The 22,730-nt window shown below is 41.8% G+C and overlaps 1 protein-coding gene across 11 annotated transcripts in view; it reads right to left on the reverse strand.

Moving 5' to 3' along the window:
• ATXN1 (ataxin 1) overlaps positions 1 to 22,730 on the reverse strand; it is a 224,483-nt gene that overhangs the window by 157,042 nt on the left and 44,711 nt on the right. Inside the window, exon 1 of one of the 11 annotated variants that reach the window (XM_030971067.1) lies at positions 11,706 to 12,570. The exons of the other annotated variants lie outside the window; for them this stretch is intronic. The gene's annotated coding sequence lies outside the window, so the exon portion shown is untranslated. Of the gene's footprint in view, positions 1 to 11,705; positions 12,571 to 22,730 lie in introns of those variants that run through there. 11 annotated transcript variants of the gene reach the window in all.

The following is a 22,730-nucleotide window of genomic DNA, read 5'->3' on the forward strand; positions in this document are numbered from 1 at the left end:
TGCTGATTGTACAAAATACTCAAGCTGGGCCCCTACTCCACTGTGCTTATTCCCGCTGACATGGTGCTGCCTCTTCCTTCAAGAAGCCTGCTCTCACTCTACACTGGTCAAGGCTGCAGGAGCCAAGCCTACCAATTGCAGGAAGCAGACAAAGCCCTCTAAATCTGTGACACACGTCCAGAGAAGGCTCCAAGTTCAAAGTGAAATGAGGACAGTCTGTCCATGACTCATTCCACCTAGAAACCCTTCTTAATTTAAGAAAAAGTGTTAAAGGGATTATCTTACAGAGTGTCACCCTGTGGAATCAACTACGTTCTGCCTCTCATTTTTTTCCTGAACTCAAATACAAGGTGGCCGAAGATCAAAATCAGCATAAAATCCTCCCTTTCTCATTTTACATACTTACATTTTAATGCTCTGTTTAAAGAGTCAAATAAAACTGTTTGATGGACAGATTCACAGCTATCCTCCAGGCTTTTCTGCATGACCTATGGGCAAATGCTATGTGACACTTCCTGAAAGGCTGAAATAGCTCTGAATAACACTTGAGCTTCTACAGTACAACTACAGCATGAGCGTTTGGCTCCTAATGCACACTGTCATTTAACCCAAAATTTCCCCTGCCCCTGTCTCTACAACAAAAACAAGAGCATTCCCCCATCTCAGAGGGCTGATGCAAGGAGCACAACACCCATGCTGATTTAGTGGACAATCTAGAAACAAGAAGAAAGTTATAAAAAATTACAGATCTCTTAACTCAGGCTGAAACTTCACATAACCAGAAAAAGACCCTGCAAACCAAAATAAGGAGTGAGTCATCAGCCTGCCCCTCTGAAACCATTTTGCTGGATAGTCATTTCACTAGTACAACTCTCTTCTCCAGGGTGCTCCCAGCAAGCGTGGGGGACACTGAATGGATTCACTGTATTCACACAACAGCTTTACAGCTGCTGAAAAAAGGCCTATTGTAGGCTTGTATTTTACTATCTCGAGTAGCATACATGAAGTTGCTGTACAGCTTCCATTACCCATCTGATCCTTACAGAAACAGGAGCAACAAATCAGGGTTTGTCCAAAGAAAATAAATTTAACTGCGATGGAGGAAATAGTCTGGTTTTCAAAAAAAGACAAACAGAAGTAACAATTTATATACAGAGGATAAAACACTAAAAATTCAGTGTAACAAAAATACTTCAAACTCATTCGTCCCTCCTTTTTTTTTTTTTTGGTTACAATATAATATCTGTGAGCCAAATTCAAATTTCCCCATCAGAAAGGAGCATCAGGCCTGCCATACATATATGCATTTCCAGCAGTCATGAGGGGCACATGGCTTGCACTTCCATGCATTTATAATATTTTCTCAGTAACCGAAATAGTATCAAAACCAACAGTGAACTCTTAAAACAGAATTGTTGGGTCACACTTTACAAAGACTGACTCAATAGCCAGATAATCCTGGACTTTGCAAAACAAGTGAGTAGATCTGACAGCCCCTTCGTAGTGTCTGTGGAGTCAGGGAAAAAGGCATGAATTAGGCACATTCCTCCCAGCATTCGACTACTCCACTCTCCCCCTTCTGGAGAAATGAATGCAGCTTCAAACAAATTAAAGGAATATCTTGTCAGCTCCTTCACTCTTCCCAGTGCAATAAATGAGGCGGTCCTTGGTTTCTCTAGCTCCCAGCAGAGGCAGGTCTGAAGTACAAATCCTCCTTCCCCCTCCCATACACACAGCATTAACCCTGCCAGCTGCAAAGATGCCGAATTGAGCCAGGGCTATCCAGCAGCCTATCCCAGGTGCAGCAGGCACTACTAGTAACCCCCAAGAATTAAATTATGGTTGATCAGCACACATCTCCGCAAAACACAGCACTTCTCTCAAAAGCTATGAGATTGGACAAAAGTTGCAGGATCAATTTCTCTGCCTTCTGGCTTGAGAACCACAGGAACACAACAGGTGCTGTGCTGCTCTGCCCTCAAAGGCAGAAATATTTTGCTTTTTAGTGAGAGCTGAGAAAGGCACCACCCCTTGCTTTGCCAGCTTGGGACTTTAAGAAAATACCAAGAGAATAGCAGGCTGATAAAATACCAGCAGTAGAACGCCTCTTTTCCCCCAGTCTTCCTTCATTTCACAGTGGGGCCTCTTTCAAAAGGCCAATGGAGCTGAATGGACTGAGATGATTTTCCATTCTAGGTAAACTGCACGTACACTATGTTACTATGACTTGACCGTGATCAAAACTGATGAAAAACCACAGCAATGGAAACAAAGACTCAAGTGAAGAGAGAAATTAAACCTCAAGACCAGCTACAGAGAAGGACTCCTCTCTTATTTCTGGATTTGTGTAGGCTTACCTACCTCCCGGCCTGGGGGGCAGACAGGACTGCCAACCTCCCTTGCCATCCCCAGTGCAAGCAGTTCTGGAGTGGGCCTGGGCAAAAGTAGCACTATTGCACGTGACAGGACAGAGCCAAGGCCAGTTGAGAACAGTGGATTGCTAAAATGTGATCTCATTTTGGAATGAGCTATGAGGGATGAAGAAATGACAGCACCAGGCTCTCTGCACACCTCTCACCATGGGGACAGGAACTCTTATCCCCAGATCTCACAGGAATGGACCTACTACTCTCCCTTGCCTCTGCCAAGGGTCTGGCAGGCTCAGGCACGCATTTCTACGTGCTATTTACTCCTTTTCTTGCCTTCTGCTCATAAGCACACACACACCATGGACTCCTCTCTTTTCCTAACACCCAAAGTGACTTTATTGCATGATTTTGGGACTAGAACTACCAGCCCACACTCACTGCCCCCATGCCTTGATGCCACCTGTTTATCATTACAAGGTGACACAGAGCCATGCTCTCCCCCACTTACCCTGAGGCGTGTCATGTCTTTCCAAGTCATAAAGCCCCAGTCTCATCAGGTGCTGACCTCATGCTCTCCCTGGCACCCTAAGTGCCTCCTTTATCCCAGCATGAAGGTCTGAGAGAGACAGACTGCATCACAAGTCAGTGGCTTCATCCCTTGGCAGCGACCCTGCCATATGACTGCCTGTGCTCAGAGGCACAGCCCCCCTTGGCTCATGATCTCTGAAAACAAGGAATGCCAGTGGATGCAGAGCTGAATACCCTCCCACCCACTCTTTCACTGGCCAAGCTGCTTTGAACAGTAACATCCATCCTCCTGTAAAAGTTCAGTGTGTTGCCCACAAAAGGCAGCAGGCAGGCGTGCAGAGCACATACATTTTAGAAAGAGATGTTAAGAAAATGAAATATGGTGTGATATTCAATGTGCAGATACATTCTGGGTCCTTCAAAGGAAGGGCTCCAGAAAAACAATAGAAATTTCATGTTGTTTGGAACAGATGGGCCTCGTATTTTTTTCCTATTGCCTTCTGCTTTACTTACTCATCTCACCTACCTTCTAGCTATATGAGGTTGTTTTTTGGGATCTACTTGCTTGCTGCTATATAGAAAGATCTGAACAATCAATATTCCTTATACAATCATGTATCTCCAATGACAGAGAGTACAGGAGACATTCAGGACATTTCAGAAGAAACCTGTGATGACCTTTGTTGCAGGAAACTTTGGAGGTCTTACCATAAGCTGTTTTTAGAATAGAAATTTGACTAACCCACAACCAGCTCAGCACCACTGTGGTTTGGTCTTACTTTTTGAGAGTAGCAGGACTATGCCAGCAGCTAAGATCTTCTAGGCAAAGGAAGAAATGTTGTCACCTGCCTGGATTCAGTGAGTTGGTTGGCTACAAAGATTGGTTGGTTTCTTTGTAGTCAAGCCTACTCTTTTAATCAAGAGACAGGAAACTGAGAAAGACAATGCTTTTCTGTAAGTCTACTTCTAAACTTGTCTTTTGTAAAAAAATGCCTGAAACACTGTACTCTTACTTCTGTCACATCTACTTCTTCCTTTCCTTCAGCACAAGCCATAACACGAGCATTTCAGCAAATACCAGGTCTGGCTGTATGCTCCCTGGGCTGCCAGCTGTCAGATCCAGAAAGCAGGACTGTCACAGCTGCCAGACCGGCTCTCACACCTACTGTCTAAGATAACATCATGTATTTTTCCAAGTCATGCTAGCGATAATATGACATTACACATCCCCTTCCCTGCCTCAGGACACACACCACAAAGAGGCTGTACACCTTTAAATCAAGCATGCCCAGCCAGTGTCTTTGGATGGCTGAGAGCCTCAGCTAAGTGCAGTGTCTGTCTGAGCAGCCTCTGTGACTGAAGGTTACGGTTACGAGCACTGTCCCCACATGCTCACATCAGCAGGTCAAGTAGCAGCCACTAGACAAGGGTCATTACTGGTTAAGCATCTAATGTGCACTTGGCATTGTATAAGCTCCTTAAAGAAGATACGATCCTTTCAGTAGAAGATTTCTTCCTTTTAACTTCTCAAAACAGCCTTCCTTCTCAGAAGCCTACTCACATCAACCTTCCCCTTTCAGTAATAATTACAAAGAAAAGGGAAGAGAGAACAAAAAGAAAGAAAATTATTAAACGTGTTTCACTAACTGGCACAACTATACACAATCACATCACTGAAATATGCCTTTCTTTCCATGCCTTCATCCCACTACATCCCTATAGGGCAAAGCTACCTTCTGCTTTTGTTAGATCAGGAATGCAGCTTTTAAAGCAAGTCTCCAGGTAATCCATCCTGCCTGGCATTCAGTTGTATTGTGGGGCAGTCCTGCAGCATATGAACAAATCCCTCTTGGCAGGAATTAACTAGAAGCATCATGTTCCCCAGAGTGAGCAGCCAGCAGCACCAGACAGCTCAAAAGCAACCAGAAAACATGTCTGGTGCAAACCTCAGCATCCCACCAGAGTTTTCATAGATACTCTCTCCAGTCAGTCCACATTACTTTTTAATGTAGGCATAATCATAAAAATCAAATATTCTGCTGTCATTCATCATTATGCCACCAAATTAAAAGACATTATTATATTCCATTCTAATATTGCAACAGTGGAATACTGACAAGCAGCAAGAGCATCTTGAAGTGAACAATGTAAAGAATAGATCAAAGTAGTTTCAGCTACAATAACTAACCTAATTTCTGTAGTTTTACAATGAGCTCTTCTACTCTTTAAATTATCTTCTCTTTGTCCTACACCAAAGTAGCAAGAAAACAGTTACGGAAGAAGAAAAGTAAAACAAACTGAAAATTTTCTCTTCATCTTTCAGCAAAATAGTAAAGAATTATTAGAGAAGGGGAAAAGTAAACCAAACTGGATAAAAGACCAAAAAAAGTACTACCTTTAAACCCCATGAAAGATAATACTACTACCATTAAATCCCATGAAAGATAATAAACATTAGGCATAATAATAAAAATTCAGGCATTAGTTGTAAAAATTGCCAGCAGAAAATTTTAGGTAGCAGTGCTTTTTTAATATATTGTCATCTGAGCTTATGTCAATTGTCCTCTGGTTTTTGTCCTCACAGTAGATCTTTTGTTCTCTTTGAAAATGTCATTAAATAGATCCTCAAAATCTTGACACTTATCATAACTAATTCAATTCATAAGACAGTCATCACATCTTTTTTCAGAGCATGAAAAACCAAGAATTCTATGACATGATGTCTAGCTTTACTTTTTGCTGCCCATTACAAAGTACCTGCTGAGTCTGTGGAGGTTTTCAGGCCAGTGGCTAAAAGCCACCTGTACACAATCCCCCAGACTTGTTTCTCTTCCTCATCAGCTGTTTGTCCCTAGCAGTAGCAAGCGCATAACACACTAGAGTTTCACTGGAAGCTGCTAAGAAATACCTTGTGATAGAAACTTCCTTGATTTCCAGGAAACTAACTAAACCTCACTGATTAATCTGTTCACCTTTTGTTAAAGAGTTCTGGACATGGCAACAAATTTGTGAGCAAAAGTGACATTGACCACCATGCTGAGGACCTGGCTGAGGCCAAGTGGAATGTTCTCCTAGTATTCAAATTCTTCTTGAAATTTCTCTTTTCCTTCACACGCCTTCCACGCACGAGACGACTCTGAGGTCACTGCAAGCAGGAAGCCCAAGCACAGAGGAAGTGTGTGTAAAATCCACAGTCTCAACTTCACCACCACTGTCCATTTTCGTGAATGAAAAAGGCAGAGTCAGTATGGGAAGCAGGGCCCTGTCACAACTGCTACCACACTGTTTGTCCTTTCCCTCCAAAGCAATGTGGAGCTGTGTTAGTTTCCTGCAAAGGTAATTGTTTCTATGTATTAAACCAGCCAGGGACGTGGTTTGTGATATGGTTAATTTTTAACAGCACCGCTTTGGGCCTAACTCCTTGTCCTGCGTTTTCAAGAGTTGTTTGAAAAAGTTTGGGACCTTTAATAAGTGATCTCTGTGTTTAAACTGCGCTCCCTGGTAACTCTATGCACAGGACAGAAAAAGTGGGTTGGGCTATAACCTCCCAGCTCAGCTGCACAGACCAGCACCATGTTCCATCTGTCACAGACCCCTGGTCACATCACCTTGTCCATCTGTCCTGGGCTCTATTTGACTCATACAGAGTATGTGAAATGAGTGACAGTGCTGTTAGCTGAGAGTAAGCTGAACACTTACAATCCAACATTTACCAATAAAGCACGGGTAAAGTAAAAGGATATGGGATTCTCCCTGGTTAAAAGATCAAGCAGTCCCATACACAGTGGAGTCCATGAAGGCTGGTTCCTGTGGCTTTGCCTCCACATCATCCCATGCAAAGAAAATGCACATTTTGAGCAAAGCTAACCCTGAGCAATGGCTCATCCCATCACACTCTCACATTTCTGACAGCACATGCCAGCCTTTCCTCCAGAAAGGTCACCCCTTTCTGTTGTTGTTCTAGACCCAAATCCTTGTTCCATAAAACTGCTCAGAGCTCAAGCTGCCTGTTAAACTAAGCTGGAGTTGGCCAGTGGACTCCAACCTTACTGCAGAGTCTAGGGGAGATACAAAGATAGTCTAACTCCAGAAGGAAAACAAACTAAAATACTCATCTTGGCCTGAGAAAAATTATGTTGAACTGGCAAGAAAGGTAAACCAATGGATCTGATGTTAAAACTCAGAACTGCAGTGCAAGTTCTGTAACATTCATCAGTAACAAAATAAAGCATCACCTTGCCCAGGGAGGTTTATTTTACTTAGGCTGGTTTGAAACACAGCTTTACTTGTACTTACTGTGAACTGCATTCTGTTTATGAATAATATTAGGTCTATCTTCTGGGAAATTAAATTGTGATCTGTTCTCTGTTCCATTTCTTTAACACATTCAGTTTACTATTGTAACTTATTTGTGATTTACCAAATTCCAATTACAGAAAGTAGGACAACATTTTGTTCCTATGCAAGACAGGAAAAGTACAGATAACAGAGTCAAATCTGCTTCAAATGACAGAGGACAAGTAGATGTCTGGGGTTTTTGAGGAGAGGTGAGATAATGAAAGGGTTTTTCCCCTGGAGGATCAAAACAAACTATTTTCCTTTACATTATTCACAATATAAGACAGATATCGTTAGAAACAAAGCTAAATTTATGGAACATTCACAATGTTGCATATGGCTACATATGTCTTATTAATTTTGGTGAACAGAATTTGTAACCAGAAAAATTATTTACAGCCTAATTTATTTTGGATATATTTACCTCTTTACATATGTACACATGTACTAATGTGGGCTGCAGTGCAGTCCAATCTCTCCAGCATTTATTCATACCTAGGACAAAACTGCTTTCAACCTGCATATATTTGTCATGACAAAGACAGCACTCAACAGTTTCATTTTCTGGCACCAGCCTGTGTCAATTTTAACATTATACTCTCTTTTCCAACAATTCCTTGACTTTAGACCTAGGGTTTCTCTTTGGTGTCTACAGCTAGTAACTATACCATCACATAACTTTTCCTGTCACCGCTGTCCTGGAGAAAATGAAAGTAACCCTTCAGCTGGTCTCTGCAGGATGAGCAACATTTGCAAGGAAACCAACTGTGCAATTTTCTTTCAAATAGGCGCTGCAATAGACAACAACCCACTTTCAGTAGCTGGTATATTAAAAAAAAAAAAAGACAATGATAATTACATAATTGCTTTAAAATAAGTTAAAAAACCACAAACACGCCTCCTTGTACTAGTCCCCTGACTCTTATTTTGTGCTAAAATACATATGCCTTAACATATAGTTATATATTTAAATGCAATCTACACTAGATTAATCAATTTCAGGCTTGAAAAAAATTAAAGATATTTTGAAAGTCAGCAAGGACAATTATGCTTCTTTAGGCTTATGATAATCATATAAGAGGACATAAAATTTGAAGTTAGATTCTTCCCCAGAGTGGGAAATAACCCTTCATTTCATGCAAGTGAGTTGCATCAAGCTCAGAAATTTGCTATGTAGTATTTTCAGAAAGACATCTAAACTCTACAGAAATATTTCATCCACCTGTGAATGCTACTTTCCTAGGCCTTTTCATAGTTATTACTGGGATTTTCTCTTTATTTTTAAAAACAAACTGTTCTTCATTGCAAAGCCCCCCTTTCCGAAGGGCCGTGGGGTGGGGGGAGGCGGGCCCCGGAGCGGGGAGAGGGCGCCCCCAGCAGGCGCGGGGGGGAGTATATGTGTGAAAAAGGAAAAAACGCGGTGAGTGCCCCGGCTTTGGACTTCAAAAAGGGCAAAAACAGCGAGAGGAGGCTGAAGGGCAACATGCTTCCTCGCGACAACATAGAGGCAAAGAACGGTTTTGGAGACCCCCGCCCCAGGGGGTAGAAAATGAAAACTGTGCTTTTTGACTGGTTAAAAGGATAACCCTTGAGCAGCTCTGTTCCATTCCAGTGGTGGGAGCACTGGGCATGCAAGGAAAGGCCATGGCCCCAAGAAGGACTCCTCTCCTCTTGTGGACTGGAATTGAGTATTTGCGGGTGATGGATGGAGAGTTGAAATTGGAAGATGTTTGGAAATGTGGTGGGGGGGGAGGAAATGTTTTGTGGAATTTTCATTTCAGGGGTGTGTGTGTGTGTGTTTGTGTGTGTGTGGTTTGTTTTCCTTTTGTAGTTTAGTTAATAAACTTTTTTTCTAAGGTAGAGGCCTGCTTTGCTTATTTCCTGGTCACATCTCACAGCAAACACCAGGGAAGTATATTTTCATGGGGGACTGGCATTGTGCCAGTGTCAAACCATGACATTTTTGAAAGAATGAAATGCTCCCCCTGCTCTCCCAAGTTCCAGTGAGTGTAATTGTCACCAAGCACTGACACATTTGTACTAGAGAAAAATGTTTCATTAAAAAAAAATCCTTCACTCTTACTTCAGGATTTTTTCAGGAGTGCTTTCCACATATGTTAAAATGTTACTTAAATTAGCATCTGCTATTTAAAATTTGTGTCTTTGAAAAATAAGAGCAGCTGATCAACACACAAAACCATGATATTCTCATTTTTTGCATCTTTTTGGAGCACTGGAGATTGGTATGCATTAACAAACAGAAATGGAATCCCTCCACACCCCCTCGACATTATGAGCCACTAATTAGAAGTGGGAAAAGACTTATGATTTGGGGGTTTTCCTACATCATAAGATTTTGCAGCACACTCTCCAGAATAAGCCAAGGAGGCTCTTTCAGGTCCCAAAGCATTTATATGCTTAACTTTAGGGGCTCCGGAAGTGAGCAGAACTACTCAGATTTACAAGTTAAACACCCACCCAGCCAGAACTGTAATCCAAGACAGTCAGCAATACCACTGTTAACTGTCTGGAGAAGCTGAATTTCTTCCCTCTGTCCCACAGCTTTCCCTTTCTTTTTATTTCCAGAAGCAAGATGAAAGATAAAAGGGCCTTCTGCTATTTGTACTAATCACCTGTTAGTCACAGGAGTCTGAAAGGCAAACTGACAGATCCACTCATTTTTACTGTTTCCAGTATTTACAGTATTATTTCTCCAGGACTGTGAAGCAGCTGCCAGTGATTACTAGAATTTGGCATGTAGAAACTTATGTATATGAAAAAAACACGATCAAACAATATGCAGCTCATTAAAGAAAGTTTGTCACTCTGTTCCCTGCCCTAATACTTTGTTTTTATCTCCTGGAAATATTTACCACACCACCTGATTAGGCTGAGCTGCTTATGTATTTTGAAAATACAAATTATGCCATCAGTCATTCATGGTATGACAGCAAACGTGCAATTGTACAACTCGGCAAGCTCCCGCAGTGCACCAAGGCAGGCACAGCCCCACACAGCACAACCAGGTAGCCAACCTTTACTGATCTCAGCCCAAAACTTGGGCAATCAAACAGCCCACACTCTGAAGAACAAAGCTTGGACTGGCTTGAACACATTCACCAGAGTGATCAGAGCCATGTCTTTCCAGTCTGCATCTGCAGGCAAGGTGAAAGGGAAGCATTTGCACACTTTCCTAGATGTGTAACAAATCTACTTCAAGATTCATTTCCCAGAGTTGGACTTCTGTGCCAAGAAGTTAATGGACCTCAATCCTATGTCAAAACCCACTGTCATTCTTTCTTCTCTCTCCTCTCCAATTTTCTTTTGTGCTTTTATGGTCCTCTATGTGAGGATTAAGTCCTTCACATACATGCAGAACTGTACATCCAGGGTGTCACCTTTGGCTTGCACGAGTAGGATCCAACTCTTTTAGACTGTGACAGCTCAACAGAATGCACCCTATGACCAACCAGGACTGACAGGGTTAGGGTTAGGAAGGGATAGGTTAAGAACCTGGGGAAATCTACCCTTCAGCTTTTACTTTGGTCCTCCTTTCTACCTCTCCTATCACACTTAAAAGCCCCTCCCTACACAAAACTGGCAATAATATTTACAGTGAGCTAGAAGGCAGAAGAGTAAGAAATTATAGTGTAAATATAAAATTCATGCTGCTGTATTTATTTCCAGTTTCGTGTCTCTATCATAGCACAATTAAAACTCCCCAACACTAAACAGCTGGTTTCCTCTTTGTTGATGTGATACACTATCTTGACTCACATGATACTGGATTCACCCAAGGCTGCAACTCATTCAGAAAGCTAGCACAAATGCCATGTGCCATTTAAAATCCAAATAAGGTTTTAAAAGATCAGCCTACATCTACATAAACCTCATTCCTTACTCCTTCAGAGCGGAGAACATCATGTGAGCAAGACTTTCCACCCTCAGAAGTTCCAGCCAGTGGTCAGTTTGACTGGCATGACACAGGTAGCTGCAGAGGGCTGCTCTCTGCAGCTCCTTGTGATGCAGAAAGGAAGAAGCGATTGGTCCCGCACAGATCTGCACGGCACCAGAGATCTATTTATACAGCTCTAGCAGGCTGAAACTCTGCACAGAAACTGCAGCCATCTCTTCAGCTTTCAAACTGAAGAGGGGTGGATGTCTCTAATTCTGATTCCCATGGTGTTCCCTGCAAAAATGACAATCATTTTAATTTTGCGTGGGGTAGAGCTGCTGGCATGTTTCGCACGTCTTTCCCTACACCGGCTTCAAGATTCTTACACCTCAAGGATTATCAGCTTTGTCATTGGGTATTAGATTCCATATCTGGGATTTGTAATATGGCCACCCTAATCAAATTGAGGGTAACACTTCCCCACTAAGTTCAGTAGGCACTGTAGATTATTTTTTTTAGCATATGACAATAATAAAACAATTAAAAAATATAATTTAGAGTCATACTATACCCACCTGTCATTTGTAAGACTTTACTGTATCATTAGTCAGAGCTTCTGGTAACAATATAACCCACAAGGCTGAAACTTGAGTGGTTTATACATGTCATCAAAGCCTTAAAAGACAAAAATGCCACCTTAGAAAGTGGGAGTATTTAATTTTTTACAATATTTTTGTACTAGTAGAAAGCATTCACTTAATTTAAATCAGTGACTTCTTTTCTTAAGGTATTTGTATCTGTTTGATCTTTTACAAATATCTTATTCTTTTTTTCAGATCTAATAGTGCTAAGTACTTTGAAGACAATTTGCCAGGGTTTTATTAATTAGAATTCCTACAAACCTTTGGGGGTTGGGTTTGGTGAGGGTTTTTTGTGGGGGAATAGTGTGTTAGATTTTGTTGTTTGTTTTGCTGGGTTTTTTTTCCTCCCCTCCAAACCAGGGCAGAGCATTGCAAATGCAAAATTCCAGTCACCTCCCCCAGATATCAAATTCTTTTCATGAAGTGGCAGATTAGTTATGTTACTTGGTAACAGCTGTATGGTGTAGTGACTTCTGCTAGGTCTGTACAAACACATGTCCACAGGCTAGAAAACAAAACCAGAAGAATTCTCAGCTAATGTAGAAAGGCTAAACTCCAATGAAAACTAGCTGTGAAGGAATGCTGTGACTCAAACTCATCACAGCCATAGCTGTGGACATTACAACAAGTTACACAGTACTGATTATTACATATCAGAACTTCATTACTGACTTTCCTAGTACTGAAAATGCTTATAAAAATGGAATGTTATAAGAACATTAAAACATTTTTTACAAGTCATTGAAATTAAATATGGTCAAATCTGTTAATTTTTTCCACAGTTTTCCATTAGCTCATGTTGTTCCACTGCAGTTTCAATGCATTCATGGACATAGGCATATGCATGCACACATACACACACACACAGTTTGGGGAAGTGAAGGAAAAGGAAGCAAATCAGTTTCATAAACAACCAAAGAAGTAGAAATTAAAGAACAGGCTCAGCAGATCAATGAAGCACATGATTAATTCCCATTATCTTCAGGAGAGCTTGACTACAGTTAAAGTGCTTTGATGAACAAGGGTCCCCAAAACACAGTGCTCCTCAACCCGGTTATCTGAGTATGGCTTTATGTGAAGCAAAACACTTGAAAGCAACTAAAGGTATGGAAATGCTCAGGTTTAGCAAATGAAAGCCTTGTAGGAATTCTACTAGTTAGGAAAAAACCCATAGTGGCTTCCTAAATTTTCATCACCTCTAGCATCTTTTGAATAATGCAATGGTCTTTCTGGCAGCTCCATAAAACCATATGTAATCTGCACAAGAAGTTCTACAATGTCTCAGCACTTCCTGGGGACTCAGAGCAGTAGGGCAGCCTTGCAACACAAGCAGAGATTAATCATTTTCTAATGCACAGTAATAAATAATGTATCCCCCATAGTACATAAATTAAAGCTGTAATTTCATCCCAGTTCTGTGATGACACCAGAAGCCCAAGATGGAATTTCAGCCTTGTTATGACCAGTCAGGATACACATTATTCTTAAAATTATGATCTGAGAGTTTATAATGAACTGAGGAGTTCTGAAGGCATTACCAAAAAAAGAAGGCTATGTAATTACAAGCAGAAAATAAAATTATTAAGTCAGATATTGTTTGCAGAACTTGCTAAAATAAGCAATAAATCTCATCCCTCAAAAGCCCACTCAGCATATTTGCAGCAAGGCAAGCAAAGATCACTACTACTATCAAAAAACTGAAAGCTATTCTAGTACCAGAGGGCAATGCCTCCATCACAGCAAACAGTAAGAAACTACATGCTGAAGTTCAGGTTTTATGTTACAGAGTCCTTAAAATGCTGAATATATGTCCTCCTACAACCGTACACAGCATTTCACTCAGAAGTCAAACAGGTATTGTACAGGTGCACAACAGCCATAAAATATCAGGATAAAATCACAGTATATCTCAAATCCACATTCCTATCTGACAAGGAAGCTACTGAGCAAAATAAAATACTCATGCTGAGAAGTTTTATCCTTCTGATGAAAATATATATATATATATATATGTACACATACACACAGAGTTTATACAGCGTAAAGAATGTCAAAAATGTTCATGAATAACATGGTCCTAATAGTTCTCCTGCAGATAATTTCAAGAAATCTTATGAAGACTCAAAAGGTATTTTACAAGTCTAACAAGAGGCATTTTAATGCAAATAAGGTTTGAAGTATGAAGACCAAGAGCCAAAATAACCATCTATATAGAGTTAACTGTTATATTCACCCTGACTTTTGCTACCAATTCCCATGATTTTTAGCAAATCCCACAAGATTTCAAGGACGTCTGGAGTCAGCTTTCTTTCAGAGACAAGAAGAAAATAACTTTCTGACGGTCTTATACAAACAAGGCATGAAATTTCACAGGATCATTCACGGCCTGGAGTGGTTCCACATTCTGAACTTCTTTGCATGGTATTATTCACAGATTTATCTTATCCCCCCTCCCTCCCACTGTATTCTTGATAATCTGAGACTCATAAATCATGCTCACTGTCTCTTGCTCTCTCTCCCCACCCCACTTCACTTAGGTTTGAACCTTAGAGAGCTGTAAAAAAAAAAAAGTAAAGGAGGGGAAACGTGAAGATTATGAAAAAAATGTCAAATGAATTGGTGCAGAAAAATATTTTTAAAAGCTGAAAATATATAAGCTTAGAGTAACAGTTTTTGAATATCTGATACTTCCCCACAAGTCACTGCATTATTTGTTCCTTCCAAATCTTCCTCTTCCCAGTTCCCATTTCTATAATGGTAAAGTATTCAAACCTAAATACCTGAACTTATATTTTCTATACTTATATTTGAGCACCTTAACAGCAATGTTCTCATATTCAAGGAGCCACTCACTCAGAAAGGCCTACTAATTATTTTTCTGTTCTCTTTTAATGTCTCTGATAACCAGCAAAATTTTAAATCTGCATATAAATATTTACATGACTACATCTGCATTTAAGGACACATTTTCCACAGACCTGTTTTCTCCCTTTAGGCCTTCCCTGACTATTCACACAAACCCAAAAAAAGTACCAAAAATCGTGAGAAAAGGACAAGGAAAGCAAGACAATTGTCTAAAGCTCCTTGCCTCCATGCTTTCTCCACAAGAAGCATATCATCACCTCTAAATAGAAACCTGAAACCTACTCAAGAGACTTACGTAAGTCGTGAGTCAAGAACTAAAGCAGTGAGTGTCAAAACATTCAAAGACACAGTACCCTCTGCTCCTAGTAGTAAAGGAGTAACTGCTGAGAAATATGCAAAGATGATCATTGCACAGGAGAAAAATAGCAGTAAAACCTTGTCAGAGACCGACAGAATCACAGAATGGTTTGGGTTGGAAGGGACATTTAAAGAGCTATTCCAAACCCTCCCTTGCCACGTGCAGAGACATCTTCCCTGGATTATGCTGCTGAAAGCCAACCATTCAAAAATCAGCCACACAAACTGAGCTACAGGCTTCAGCAACAGTAGTACACTGCTAGAAACCCTTTGACCTGGTGTGATCTTGGAGGCTTATTATGTCTCAAAGAACAATATAAGCTCCCACAAAAGTGTTAACATATGCCCAAAGCATGCCTCCACCTGCCTTTTACTAGGGAGTCAGAGAGAGAGACAGTTTTCTGTGGAATCTCTTAGACAGTAGGTTACGTTGCTCGTGAGATATTGCTCACAGGGAATGGCAATCCAACACAGGGACTAAAAGGTGACCCTGTAAATAAATGTCGGCTGCAAAATCAAATACCTCTTCTGAACAAACATTGCTATATTGACAGTGTAAACAAAATACAGAGAAGAGAAATCATTCCCCAATGAAAAAGAAAGAAGGAAAAAAGCCTAGAGGGAATGTGGGAGGGAAGGGCATATGGCAAACTTAGGTCACTATAACTCCAACCGATGCAGGCTCTTCCCATTCTCATCACCAAACCCCATCTGTGCCTAAGTATAAATGGAAGGGTTACCTATCAAGTTCTCTTTCTTCATGCAAATATCATTTTCACTTCATGTATTCTGAGGACTATTTAACTTATCAATTCAGAAATTATTCTAAAATTATGCTTATATAATACATACCATATTAATTTACATTCTTACCGCACTAGTCATACAAACACATACAATAACTGTTGCTCAGAATGCTTTTCTCCTATCTGGAAATTATCTTGCACTTGCAGTCTAAATTTAAAGGCATTTGTAAAAAAATCTGTAAAATCTGAGCACTAGCCTATTAATTGGTCTTCTTTCCCTCATTGTTAGATCAACACACAACACAAGACACATGGCCAAGGACTCAGAAGCAGTGAAAACTTCAGTGCTTGCAACCCAGGGAGAGAAGCAGGACTGAAGAACTGTGTAATTACAAGAAGAAAGAAGAAGTACAATTGAGAGAGTCCCTCTGTCTGACACAGCACATCTCAGAAGAAACACCGGCACCTGTCACAGTTAACAGTGGTGGGGACTTCCCTACTGACACCATACCCAGAGATGTGGATTTTTCATCACACAGAATTTCAAGTTGCCTCCTGGAAAAAGGAAGGAGATCCTTGAAGGGTTTTTTCACAATGTTTTAAAATTATGTAACTCGACTAACTGAAGAAGACTCATTACCATTAACGTACTGCAATGTTGCAATACAGACATTAAGAATCCAAAAGCAGAAGCTCTTGCTGCTTATCCAAGTATTGGTGCTGATTTGTTCCTGACAAAATATAGGACAAATGAACATACTGCTAATGCATACTGTGTTAATTATTCTGCAGTGCCATATAGTAACCCTGATGGAAGTTCAAAGGAGTTGTGACAGATCCGGATGGAAACAGTAGTATATATATAGTTTAAATTTGCATTCAGTCATTTGCAGCTATAACATGGGAGAATTGAGTTGGGAGGCTGCACTGCTGCCTAAATGATCTCACATTACGCTACCAGATTAAATACTCCTGTGAGATAAAACACTGTAGAGGGCTGAAGTTCAGAAAATCTATTTCAACCCTGTTTTGTAAACCTCAGTACAGCCCCAACTCTCTGTTATTAATACCAATTCAATGGAACACATTTACATTGCAAATCCACACCAGGCTTAAAAAGTCAACCAGTTAGTGCACAACACTGAGAGCAATGGAGGGCCTGCAGACACTTACAGACAACACGTTGCCACAACAAAGCTTTAATTTAGAGGAAAAAATACTGGCCTCTGCATTTGTAAGAACCACCCAGAGATAGGAACTGGGAGTACACAAATAAGCAGAAGCAATTCTATGAGCCTACACAAAGCCATTTCCAAAATTCACCCTCCCACATCTTTACCAAAAAGCAGCCGTGTGAGCTGAGCAGCAGCAAGTTGCTGGCTGGGACCCCTACAGGGCCCTGAAACTGGGCAAAACCCTGCTCTCTGTTCAGCCCAGCTACCCAGGACATCCATGCCCAGCCTACAGCCCATGGGACACAACACTGACCCACAAAATGCCCAATCCAGCTCATCACTCACTCACCCATGGACCCTCTGGCATCCTTTGCCCCTGGAAAAACACAGCAGATGCTGCCTCACCCCAAGGCACCTTTGGCTCCCACAAGCCCACAGCAAGTTGTGGGTTGCAGTACAAGAGGGGTTTGAGGCTAAGCCTCCCTGAACACAGCAGATCTCACAGCAAACTCCACCTGTCAGGGAAAACCCAGGGTCAAACCATCGCAGACCACACTTGCTGAGCTGGCCCAATGCACTCCTGAACACAAACACAACCAAACATATCAATGGTACATATAAAGCTTCCTGAGTAAAAACAGATCTGCATGCATTTACAACATACAGCCTTATGTTTTGATGCTGAAGTTTTGTTACCTCCTCCACGCTCCCTGAAATAAATATATTAAAAAAATTTCCGTTGGCTTCTTTCAATCATTAATCACATTATACTAATAAATATTCTGACAGTGACATTGTTTAAACAACCTCTTCTCCACCCAAAATCCACTGGCAAAATCCACATGTAAGCTGACCATCACATAACCCTGCTTTTGAATGCTAATTGAAATCCACTTCCCCCAGCCAGCACAGTAAAGAGCTACTCTTTGATAGGAGGAGTGCAGAAAAGAAATGAGAGAGGGGCCTTTGAGAGGAAATAAAAATAGAATCCCTTGATCCCACCATGACATGGCCCAGACATTCTCCCTGTGGGGAAAGACAATGTTTCTTATGGCAGTAAGAGTTTTTATAACATTTTCTTCTCTTTTTTTTTCCCCTGTGCAACTTTGCTTCCTGAAGAATGCTTTATATAAAAGACATGACATTTGGCAACCCAGCTCTGCTGCTTTGAGAAATTCTTTGGCAAGCACCCTACGTGCTGACTGCATTAAGCACATCAGTTTATTTATTTATTTATTTAGGCAGAAGTCAGAAGGAGCAAGCCATACAATTAATGCACAGCACAGTATCACTTCATCCAGAAAAAATGGGAGAGGAGCTGGGTAAAGAGGAGATGGAGTTTCTTCTTTTGAGAAACCTCATCATGGGAGCAAAAACGGTTCTCCAACCTCCAAGTGTTGTTGCTGTTCTGGAGCATACGCAGTGATTCTCAGATCTCAAGGCATTTAGGGAACATCAATTAATTAATTAATTAAGACTGGATTCCACATCAAAGGCAGGTATCATTACACATCTATTTTGCACATGGGTAAAACGAGCCGCAAAGTGAACCTAAGCCTGTCCCGAGGCAGGAAGCACTGCCTTGCTCCTGCTGAGGGAAAGCTGCCTGCACTATCCAGCAGGAGGGCTCAGCACTGGCCACCTGCAGACCCACACTTCCCCCTCACACCACGAGGGAAAACAGAAAATAGACATGTTTCTACACACCACCATCTTCCCAAGAGTGCAGCCTGTGTCTGTGAGGCACAAGAAGCCCTGTCCATAAGCACTGATTTCCTTTGCTCCACATTGTGTGTCCATGATGTACCTCAGCACCGTTAGCAGCAGGTCAGGGACAGCACCATGTATATACATAACCATCGTCATGGGCTGGGAAAAGCAAAATCTCTGAGGGTCAAGGACTCCAATAAGCAATGCCTATCTCCTAGTCAGATGCCACATGCTGATGAGGGCCCTGCATTTGTTGCTTGGAGTTATGAACTGTACTAGCTTAGGCTTACAAGAGAACGAGATGCTTCTCAGAAAAAAATGAATATTTTTGCTTGTGATCACCATTAGCCCCATTTATTTACACCAGGGAGCAACAAACCTTGGCAACACACTGCCAGGGACACCCAGCAACAGCAAATTCACAAAATCATGATGTTTTCAAGCTAAACAGGAAGGAGAGATGGGAATTGGAGATGACATAACACACCTGCCCAGAGACAGAAGCTGGCCATTCCACAAGCTTGGAAAGGTAAAGCTCCTGCATTTACCACATATCCCCTGGTATTTTCAAGCTAAATTGCTAGCAGTAAAGGCCCCAGTCTATCGAAGGCATTGTTTAGCCCACACACCAGAAGAAATGTTGAAACATAGTCTAGTGCCTTCCACAGGAAGGAGCTACCAAGTCTCTAACCCTTCAGATTGGGTACCGAAAGGACTTTTCTCCATCTCAGAGGGCTGAAATGGAACTAGAGAGTCTGCTTGATCAGGTGGTGCTGCTTCAAAGGCTATGTCCATGGGCAGAGATAAATCACTTAGACTTTGCAACAGTTTTAAGCAGCTCGGTCTAAAACAAGTGTTAGCTATTTAACACTGAAAAGTGCTTTCTACACACAAGTCTAAAAGAGACAGATGTGTGTTCTCATATGTTGCATGCGCCCTGATGTAAAAAAGAAGTCTAACTTTGTTCCTAGAAAAGAAAATCTGGCACAGCAATCTAAACCTGATTGGTGTTTGCTAGAAGAATATGAGGACAACTGTTTTTCTTTTAAATAAAAAGTCTCGCATTACCCTCCCTTCCTGTTCTAAAACGTCTTCCAAGAATTTCTCTCCTTCATTTCTAGGCCAATTTTTATGATATCCAAGTAGTTATCACAACAGCACTATAAAAGCACAACTTTTCAAGGTTTATTCAGGGCAAACAGACCTCAACCAGACTGCCGGTTTTGGCAGAAGTTTGGCATGACCAAGGACTCAGTACAGTAAGATACAGAACTCAGCATCAGTTAAACTGTACAGCAACCTCTGCCAATCATCTGTCCTCAGTGAAACATGCACCAGGCTCTCCTTTGAAAAAGATTCAGGGATTTCAGCACTGAAAAGGGCCAAATGCACACAAATCTGTCCACAAAGAAATCACTAGTGAAATTCCCCTCAAGTGAAGCAAGGAAATACCAAGCCTTCAGTAGCACTCCTCAGTCACTCTCTTTAGCCTGGAAACAATGCACTAGCACTTTAAGTGGGGATTTCAAGCTTGATGAAACAAGTTACTGAGGCCCACACAGGATACACACCTTCGTCTTCAAGCTGGCTCTGAAAGTATAGGCCAAAAGTAAGCAAGGGAAACCTCAGCACAAGTGGTTTCAAGCTATGATCTCATTAGCTCAACACACAGGCTTGAAAGTGCACACAAAATTTGAAGTCAAGTGGTTTTGGATCTGTGTGCATATACTACATGTCAAAACACAAAGATACACACATTGTCCCAATGCAAAATTTCACACCAAAACATTAATAAACACAGATGTGTTTAAACAGAGGAAACAAAAATATTCTCCATCAAACGTATCTGTGACTGCAACTTAGAGGAACGATCATATTTTAGCATAGACTGACAATCTCAGTAGCTTGAGGTGCACAGTACAGATATGCTATCAAAGACAAATGACATAGCTTAAAACTTACGTACAATTATTTTACTTGAGGGGAGGGAAAAGGTTATGACCGAGAGAAAAGACTTGGAGGTACAGGGTGGGAAAAGGACACAACACACGAGAGGGAGAGAAGACTGGGTTGTTTTTAGCTTAACACTTGCCAAGTGAAAAAGCAAACATGAGTCATAGTAAAGGTAACTCAAAGTGTGATGCGACTGCGATGGAGAGCTGAGCAGACCACACTGCATGAGTCAGCAGCACAGATAAAAAGGGTGATAAGAAGCAGCAGATGGGACATGGCTTTACTAAAACAACCCTGCAGGACACAGGCCTTCTTTGCTCTAATGAAACAGTCATGCCAAGCTGCCACACGCTGGCCCGTACGCTTGCGATCCTGTGAATCAAAGAACGCCACGCATGGTTAGAAAAGCAGCAGGCAAACAGCTGCCGGCAGATCCACACGCAAAAAACAGCCCAGAAAGCAAAGCAACAGCACCGCCCCAACACTCCCACACCCTGACGAGCGCCTGGGACGCCACCCTCCAAACCACTCAGGCAGTGGGGTGGGGAGGAAGAGAGCAGGGGAAGGAAGCTGTCGCTGGGATCATGGCATTCAACCTGGCTGTCAGCCAGCTTTTCCCTTCCTGCTACTCAGACTTGGCTTTCCTGGTGGGTGCCGAGGGCAGGCAGCTGCAGTATCCCCAGGCCCCCTTCTGGCTCCCCTGCAAGCACCTGCAGAGCCCGGAGGCAGCTGCAGCTGGACACTTGTTCGTGTCTCAAGAAGTCCAAAGGGCAGCTGGGGCTACTTGCAGAGCTACACTTCAGTGGACCTGCAGCTCAGGTGGCTTTGCTAAACTCAGGTCTAAAGCTCCATCTTTTTTTTTCAGGGCTGTGTGGCCTGTCTTGCTGCAAGAGCAGAATATTTAGTCCCATGTTCTTGGGCAGCAGAAGCCATACAGTCATATGCAAGGCCATGTTACCTGCAAAATGCAAATGCTGCCCTGGCCATATAAACAACCTGCAGTGGTGGTTCCTCACTGTCAGGATCCCTCCACTTCTGAACCTGGTAAGGAAAGATGAAGGTCCTCTGTCACAAGCTCAAGTGAGGATAAAGACATAAGGCAAAGCTCAATTCCCCTTTCATCTCACTTCTTGGATGAGGTAAAATTATACCCTGCCTGTAAGGGGCAAGATGGAAAGTAAAATGCTCTATTTTTAGACACAAGATCCTGCTTCATCAGGTTCATCTAATTTCTAAGAAACAAACTTTGGCAAAGGTCTGCAGCTGAAGGGGATGAAAAATGACTTGCTTAATTTTCTTCTAGTGCAGCTCATAGCATGACTAGCGTAAATCAAGGGAAATCTGCTTTAGCCACATAGACACACCAGTTATTTTATTTGGGATAGTCCCTATATTTTAGGAATATATATAGAAAGAGAGATAGAGTTTGTTTTCCCCAATCTATCCTGCCAAAATAAGCATGTTACGCCCAAGCATTTCAATGGAGCTTGAAGGTGTGTCTATTCCCCCTGCTCCAAACATCCTTATTTATAGATTTCAAAATTTGACAGGTATGCTGAGGAAGAGCAGTTGCTGAGCCTAACACACTCTGCACAGCAACAGATCTGTTGTAACAGATTACAGGCAGAGAGAGAGACAGGAAACTTCTTTACACAAGTTCTTGCTTTCAAATGCAGCTTTTTTGGAGACAATGACAGCAAGGGCTTGTCTAAAATAAAGCTGGACTGAGAGCCAAGGCTCATTGCAGCCCCACAGACAGCAGAGCTTGGCTCTGCACTTTGGTCATGCACTTTTCTAACCCAAGTGTGTGTATATTCCAAGAAGTAGGTAGAGGAACTGCTCCCCTACAGTCATCAGGAACATTAGTGAAGGGGGAGGGTGGTCAGCCTTTGTGAAAAACAGTAAAGTTAGTTTTCATTTCCTGTCAGTTTAAATCTTATCTTAGAGGCTTCATTAGCTGATATTTTCTGGCCTGCATGCAGTGGAACTCCTTTTGTTACTCACACACAGAAGGTCCCCATCAGTTGCCTGCCGTCAAGTGTCAGTGCTCCTGGAATCTACCCTGCCCTGCCCACCATTTGAAGGCTGTAGCAGCCAGTGAATCAGTCTGCAACCACAAATTGCCGTGTGGCCTTCCCCTTGTAAGTCTACAA

This window comes from Camarhynchus parvulus, chromosome 2, assembly GCF_901933205.1.
Source record: "Camarhynchus parvulus chromosome 2, STF_HiC, whole genome shotgun sequence".
NCBI classification, from domain to species: domain Eukaryota; kingdom Metazoa; phylum Chordata; class Aves; order Passeriformes; family Thraupidae; genus Camarhynchus; species Camarhynchus parvulus.